Raw genomic sequence first — 7491 nt, 5'->3', positions numbered from 1 at the left:
AGGTGCTAGTGTCTAAGGGGTGGCGCTTGAAGGTGGGGAGTACATTTAAGCCATACTGAACTATAATTGAAGCTTAATAAGTATGGATTTTTAACAATTTTAAGCATAAAAACTGGATAGCTGGAATCACAGCTTTTACTGAAAAAAAATCTAGACTACCCAGCTGTTTCTCAATTTCCCTCTGTGGCCATGTCCTTTCTTACTGTGAAGCTAAAGCAGTGTTCAAAGCCAGGCCGGGGCCAAGGCCCAGTTTCAGCATGTTAAAAGGAAAACACGGATTTGAGGGCCCTGAGCAGCTACTTTCCCACAACCTGTAACGTCAGTGTGCTGCTAATGAAGTAGAACAGATGGGGCATTTCACGCTAGGCTGAGCTAAGAGCAAGGGACTGCTCATTTCTAGTTATCTGGGGGTGAATAATTTACCCTCCTGAACTTATCTGGAAACCCTCATCAGGGATGACATGAGCAGCCAAGTGGGTCAGAGAACACTTCTCTCAGGCACGCGAGGAAGACTTTTAACTTCCGCAGCTGTTGGGGACCCAACCCCACAAGGAAAGAAGAACCCTCACTACTAATCTAACCCCTTAACCAGGAAACAGGAGCACGTACCGTGGGCTTGGTCACGTCCTTGGGGAGATCGACGTGTAGGTTCGAACACTGCACCCACTCCCTGCAGGTGCTGCGACACGGGGGAGAGGAAACAAAGCCAGTGAGATAACAGCGCATGAGCGTGAGCCCGCCCCACGGTGAGCTCCGCACCCCGCACACTCACAGAAGAAAGCCGCCAGTGCTGGCCGGGTTGCTCCTCCGGCAGGCGGCAGGCAAGCTCCTCGGGCCCTTCAGAGGAAACAGAGACAGGGCAGGGGATGGGGGGACGGACACATGTTAAATGTGAAGAAAAAACCAAACTGCTTTAGTTTCCACTGAAAACCAAGCAGCCACATGGTGTGTCACATCAAAGGGTTCCGGATTCTTTCAGATGGGAGGCACTGCCTCAACCGCAACGGCCAGATTCGAGTATATTTAATAATAGGAAAGGACAAGAAGAGCCGATCATCAAAAAGCACCCCCAAAACACTACAGAGTCCGTGTCTTTGAAAGGTGAGCGACAAGGACTTCTCTCAAACAGGCAATTTCCAAACGACGAGAATCGCTCGCTCACACACTCACTGTCGTCGCGCGCATTCTGCCCCTGGCTCCGAATGAAACACGTGGCATCGAGGGTGCAACAAGCCTCACGCGTGACTTCAACTTTCCCCGGTTTTCTTACATGTTACACAGACTTCAGTGTCCTATTTGGCCTGAATGTTCTGATCAGTGAAAAGGATGTCATAAGCTAAGTTATTAGTTGGGCTCTTCCTCTGAAGCACGCGTTCACATTTCCCAGTACATGCACTGCGTGGCTTGATCGGGGCAACCGGGTCACAAATACATTCAAGCACACAGGGGACTCTGGCATTCCTTATGATGGACTGAACCACCAACTACAGCCAGTGCTTCTAAATCCTGTATGGCGGGTGCCCCCTGCTGGTACAACTTCAAGATCTGGCCAGTGCTGGCACTCAAAAACCAAACTCACAGCCAGGGAGTTAATTCTGACTCACAGTGACCCTACAGGGCACAAACTTTAACTGCTCCTTTGGGTTTCTGAGGCTGTCAATTTTAGGGGAGCAGAAAGCCTCATCTTTTCCTACAGAGAGGCTGGTGGATTTGAACTGTTGACCTTGTAATTAAAAATCCAAGCTGGCATCCATTATGCCCCCCCCAAAAAACACATCCAACTCGCAGGGACACTGCAGGCAGAGGAGAACTGCCCCTTAGGGTCTCCAAGTTGTAATTCCTTGTGGGAGCAGTCAGCCTTATCTTCCCACTGCTGACCGACAAGTTGGCAGCTCAACACATAGCCCACACCACCACCAGGGCTTCTGTGGTGCTACCCCCAACCCACTGCAGTCTAGTGGATTCCAGCTCACCTAGATCCGGTTTCCCAAGCTGTAAGCTTTATGGAAGCAGATGGCTTCCTCTTGCTCCTGAGGAGTGCTGGTGGGTTTGAATTGCCGACCTGCAGGAAGCAGTCCAATACGCTCGCTCAGCAGCAGCACAAGGCTCCATTATCTCCTAATACCATCTGCCACCAACTTTTGGAAGCCCCCTAGTGTAGGCCCTAGTGTAAGGTGACCAGAAGTTCCGCTTTTGGCGGGACAGTCCCGATTTGTAACAATTTTTCCTGCATCCCGTGGCGTTTTTAAAAAGTCCCAATTTTTGGAAAGAATGCACGACAAGCTAGGATATACAGTTTTCGGCTGCCATGTGGCTATTTCGCCAGGATATGAGTTTTATCAATGGTGTCCCGCTTTACCAATAATGTTAAAATCTGGTCATCACCTTACCGTAGTGGCACAGTGGTTAAAGCCCTCAGATGCTAACCAAATGGCTGGCAGTTTGAACCTTCCAAACTTGGGGGTGGTGGTGGTGGCAGGGAGACAGGGAGAGAAAGATGTGACAGTCTATTTCCATCGATTTACAGCCTCAGAAACCCTCTGGGGCAGTTCTATTCTGAGCTATCAGGTGGCTCTGGGTTGGAAATGACTTGCTGGTGGTGGAATGGTTTGGTGTAGATAACATTTAGTTTATCATCTAAACCTGCTTTTCCTTTAGGCTTTCTTGAGATGAAAAAAGTCTAACTGGAGAAAGTAGAAGCAAAGGATGCTGGCATACGTGGTCGAGCAAGAATGCCAAGCAACCCACAGACAGCATCCCACAGCCCCCCAGCTCTCCCACACGGAGATCTTTCACGGGTCTTCTCGACTGTGGAGCCGGTGTAAAGTTCAAGCCACCTCTGGGTGAGCAACTACCTAACTACTGAGTGGCCAGAGCACCTTAGAAGCTCAATAAACCAAACCCAACTCGCTGCTCATAGGGACGTCGCCCACCCCCACCGCGGTGGGTTTTCGAGATGGGAACTGCTTACAGTTGTGTAGAAAGCCCATCTTTCTACCTCCCAGCTGCTGGTGGTTTTGAATTGCCAACCACTCAGATTGCAGTCCAGCCCGGGCTCTACCTCTCTACCCACGATGGAGGCAAATTTATGATTTCCATACTCTCCTTTGGATCTAAGGGGGGGGGGCAGGCACAATGCATTGAGATCTGTCATTCTTCACAAGCATACAGAAAATTCCTTCCTGACACTTGTGCCACGACCCCACCAAGCAGTCATGCCAAGGATGACCTCCCTCCCTCCCCATCACGCTCTCCCAGTATAAACCTCTGCATGTCAAAGTTGCAATCGACAGTGAAGCGCTATTACATCGGCTCATCAGCCTTACAGAAGATTTTGTTTGTTTTCAATTGTGGTAAATGCAAATGTCTTCAAAGGTTCACAAGGGGGGGGGGATCCCATTACATTTTAATTCCACAGTCTCACACTTTAATTCCACAGTCCCCCTTTCTATAACAAGACCATTTCAACCTTCTTCATAGGTACAATTCAGTGAGTGGCACTTAAAGTTGCCCCTTTTTCTTTCGTTCAAGGGGGAAGGTGGGGACGCAGAGGGATGGTGGTCTGGGTCTCTGATTTAGTTCAAACACTTCAATCCTTCTGTGTTTTCTTAACTAAGGCCTGAGGACCACTGAGGTCTCCCTGAGGGCTTTCATCAGGGGGCTCGGGGTAGCAAAGCTATTTTCATAATTACACTAAGACGTTATCTGGAGCTTGCCCACTCTGGGGAGGGCAGGCTGCTATTTTTGAGAGGTCGAATGACTGTCCCACAGGAAGTTTGAATGCATATCCAGCTGTCTTTTATTGAAGAGATCTGCAAAGAGTGTTTTTTAAAAAAAGGTAAAATACTGCCTGCCCTTCTCCTCAATGTGTTTTTAAGAACCGACAGTTATTTTCCATAAGCAATGTGAATAATAACATGCAATGGGTTTATTAACACTGCTTTTAGATGATATAAGCATTAATGCCCCTCCCCCCGTTTTCTTAATATGGTTTAAAAAAAAGATGATGGAGGGGGGTACCATGGAATCTTATTTTTTGAGTGCAAAGGGGTCCCGCGGCCCGAAGGCTTGCGCACCGCGTTTGCGATCGTGCAATCCTTCCGAAGAGCGCACCCCCAGGCGACGTCTGCACCCCGCGATCACGCGCACTCCCGTCCACACCCACGACAGATTCTCGGCGGGACCCCGGAAGGGTCGGCAGTCGTGCGCCTGCGGCGCAAGCGTCCGGGCGTTTCTCGCAAGCGCGAAAGAGGGGGCTCGTGGGGTCTAAGAGGCTCCGATCCGCGCTCTTCCCGGGCCGGCCGGCCGGCCTTTCCTCCTCGGCTCTCGGGAGGACGCGGGGCCTCGCACCAGCCTCTCCCGCCTCCGCCTCGTAGGCGCGGAGGCCCGAGAGGTTTCGGGACCACCGCCCCCGACGGTGGCCCGGCAGCCCCCCAGCGCCCAGTACCTGCCAAAGGCGCCGACACACGAGCCCCAGAGCTGCTTGCGCCGCCATTTTGCCGCCCGCTCTCCAAGATCACTACCGGGGTTTCTCTGGGTCACTTCCGGGGTCATGGCCGCGTCCTCAGACCATAGAGTTGAGCAGCGACCATAGAGACGGGAGGCTGTGCCTGAGATTGAGAATACCGGGCGCTTCCTGGGAGCTAACAGCCTGGCCGACCTGATCCTGAATAATGGTGTTCTTTTATCTTTTTTTTTAAAGATCATTTTATTGGGGGCTCTTACAGCTCTTATGACAATCAATAAGCGTTCTAATGCATATTTATATAGCTGCCAAGTGCAGTCGATGTTTTTCCTTTGCAAATTGTGTCTGTCCTATGTGGTTCCTGTTTCGTTGCATACAAACAAAACACCTTTTTGGAAAAGCAATGACATTAATATAGTGACTGTGGTGATAGGTTGATTTATTTGCAAATTCCTATATTTTCAGAAATTAAAAATATATAATGATTAAAAGAAAAACAGGTTTACCCTTCCCACTGGTTCAGAACCAGGTGGTGGAGTGGACTATCCCATGAGTTGGTCAGTCAGCTTAATGGTCCGCAGGTGGAATCCACTAGTTCCTCTCACGGAGAAAGACAAAACTGTCTTTCCGGTAGAGTTCAAGCTTTGGCAACCCTAAGGAGAAGGTCTGCTCTATCCTATTGGGTTGCTTGAGTCAGAGTTGAATCTATAGTAGTGGATACCATCAAGTCTGGGAGTTCCTGGGTGCTGAAAATGGTGAAGTGTTGGACTACTAGCTCCTAAAGGTGCCCTGGATGTCTATTTGAGTTTCAACTTCTGAGCATTTAGTTGACAGGGGAAGTCCTAGAGCCATTTTCGAGTCTCCGCTTAAATTCAACCCGACCTTTAACCAGCAACGCCTATTGCTTTACCTTCAGACAGAGTTCATTAGAAGTGGGCTACTGCCCCTCCTTAGCCAGTCTAGGGGAATGGGGGAGTTTGTCCTGAAGGCCTTGGCTAGAGAGCCCTGGACCAATCTTGTAAACTTTTCTGTTCAACATAATGTACGTGTCCCAGTCATGGCCCGCCTCTGTGTTGTATTGATCTGCTACCGGTCATGCTTTCCTGTCAATGACCTTTGCTAAGTCTCCAGTTCTCTGTAAACCCGTGGACTCAGCTATGACCTCGTGCTAATGGTCTGCCTCATCCGGATGATGTGTCTCTGTCTTGTATTTTCCTGTTTGAGACTTCGTAAATATTCTCCTTAAATTTTATTTAAGATTTGGGGTCTATTTTGAACCCTAAAATAGATGACAGGCCTGATTAATCAGCTTTTGGTAAGCCACAGCTTTGAAAACCCTAGAGCACAGTTCTACTCTACATACACGGGGATGTCATGAAACAGAATCAATTATAACATGTCATGAATGTTAGGCAGCTAACAACAGACCATTGAGTACCTGCCCCATCCCTGTATCTCATTGCAATAGCCTTCTATCTTACTTAACCTCATTAATTGATTCTCTTGCACTCCAACTATCCTGCACACCCCCATCCTAATTATCTTCTGAAGTCATCCATTTCACTGCTACTTTAGTATCCATAATTTGCAGTGGCTGACTTGACCTTTTACAGGCACAAAGTGTTTTTGCCTTGCTCTTTTTGTCCACAACTGAGCTTCAACTAAATAAGCTTATAGCCAGAACTTGCTGTGACAAAAATGTCTTCCATTTGTGCAACTTTCTAAGCTTTGTTTTCCTAAAGTGCTTTCCCATATACGATTTGCCATAATAGAACAATCTAGATGAATAACGATCACTAATCAATTTAATCTAACTTACTATAACCATTGCTTGAATGCAAACAGATTCGAGAAACTGATTGGTCTCGTCTTCCTGGGCCAAGCCATGTCATGTCAAGGTAAGTCTATCTATAGGTTTGGGGTCAGATGCCAACATTGGTCCAGTTATCTGGAAGATGAATGGGCTGTGTGAACTAAACGAGGCTTTGTCTACAGTGGGGCTGTGGACGGGATTCTTTGGTGTGGCATGTAGACTTGGAGAATGTTTTGAAAGTTGGCCTGTCATGACCTCTTCCCTGCCTCTTAAACTTTCAAACCTCTATGGAACTATAAATGAGCAAGAGGCCAAGGATTCAAAATCGTTCAGGCGAGTGCACTTGACTTTTATGTTCAGGGAAAACAAAATTGTGTACCTCACACAGAAACGTGTACACCAACAGCTCTTGCAGCCCTATTCGCAACAGTCACAATACGGGAACAAGGGAGGGTTCATCCGCAGATGAAGGGATGAACCAAATGTGGCTGATGTAGACCGTGGAATATTACACAGCCATAGAGCAGTTGAGTTCTGATGTTAAAACACCACAGCATGAACACATCTTGAAAATGCTGTTGTTGTTGTTGTTGTTGTTAGCGCCTCTTACTGTGATCCTTTCCAAAGTTGTAGGCAGTGGGGGGCTAGGCACCATCCAGTTTTTCTGGTTTCAAGGTCATGGAAGCTGGCGTCCACATGGTTCATTAGTCCGTTGGAGATTTCCCATGGTTTTTTGGTTTGGTTTTTTTTTTCTTTCACTCTTCTCTGAACAGGGAGAGATCTTGGCTCTTCACAAGCTTCACCCAGTTCAATCTATAACACTTAATAGGCATGGTCCAATTCATTAATATGCTTCTTCATGATGACATTGTGCTTATGTCAATATTAAAACTCATCTACATTCCTAGAGCGCATCTCAGCCGGCTAGTGGGGGCAATCAGAGCTGACCTTGGGTAAGTTCTAGATAAAGCAAGTTATTTGCAAACACACGAGTGCTCGCGCACACAGTATCTGGTGGGTTAGAAAGGTCAGCAACAAAGAGTTGCTGAGCACCTGCTGTCTCTTTCTGTGTGCATTTGGGCGGTGGTGAGGGGATTCAGAATATTAGTAAGGCATGCCCTTAGCTCTTCTAACCATGGACTTGGATCAGGCCCTCATGTGCGCTTTCTAGGTATTAAGTTCCTTGACAAGAAAGCAGCGTGCCAAAGCCGTC

The 7491-nt window shown here is 48.0% G+C and overlaps 1 long non-coding RNA gene across 1 annotated transcript; it reads right to left on the bottom strand.

Annotated features, from left to right (window-relative positions):
- Nucleotides 1-16: 16 nt before the first annotated feature.
- Nucleotides 17-4518, bottom strand: LOC123522246. The gene is made up of 3 exons (XR_006680523.1): nt 4448-4518; nt 773-837; nt 17-679 (listed from the first exon to the last, which is right to left on the bottom strand). It is a non-coding gene; the product is annotated as an uncharacterized LOC123522246 (long non-coding RNA).
- Between the last annotated feature and the right edge of the window lie 2973 nt (nt 4519-7491).

The sequence above is a fragment of the Echinops telfairi genome, unplaced genomic scaffold, assembly GCF_000313985.2.
Source record: "Echinops telfairi isolate 266 unplaced genomic scaffold, ASM31398v2 ScPeMD7_3533;HRSCAF=4204_1, whole genome shotgun sequence".
NCBI lineage: Eukaryota > Metazoa > Chordata > Mammalia > Afrosoricida > Tenrecidae > Echinops > Echinops telfairi.
The sequence above is the reverse complement of the archived record's forward strand: the minus strand, read 5'-3'. Positions and strand labels throughout refer to the sequence as shown.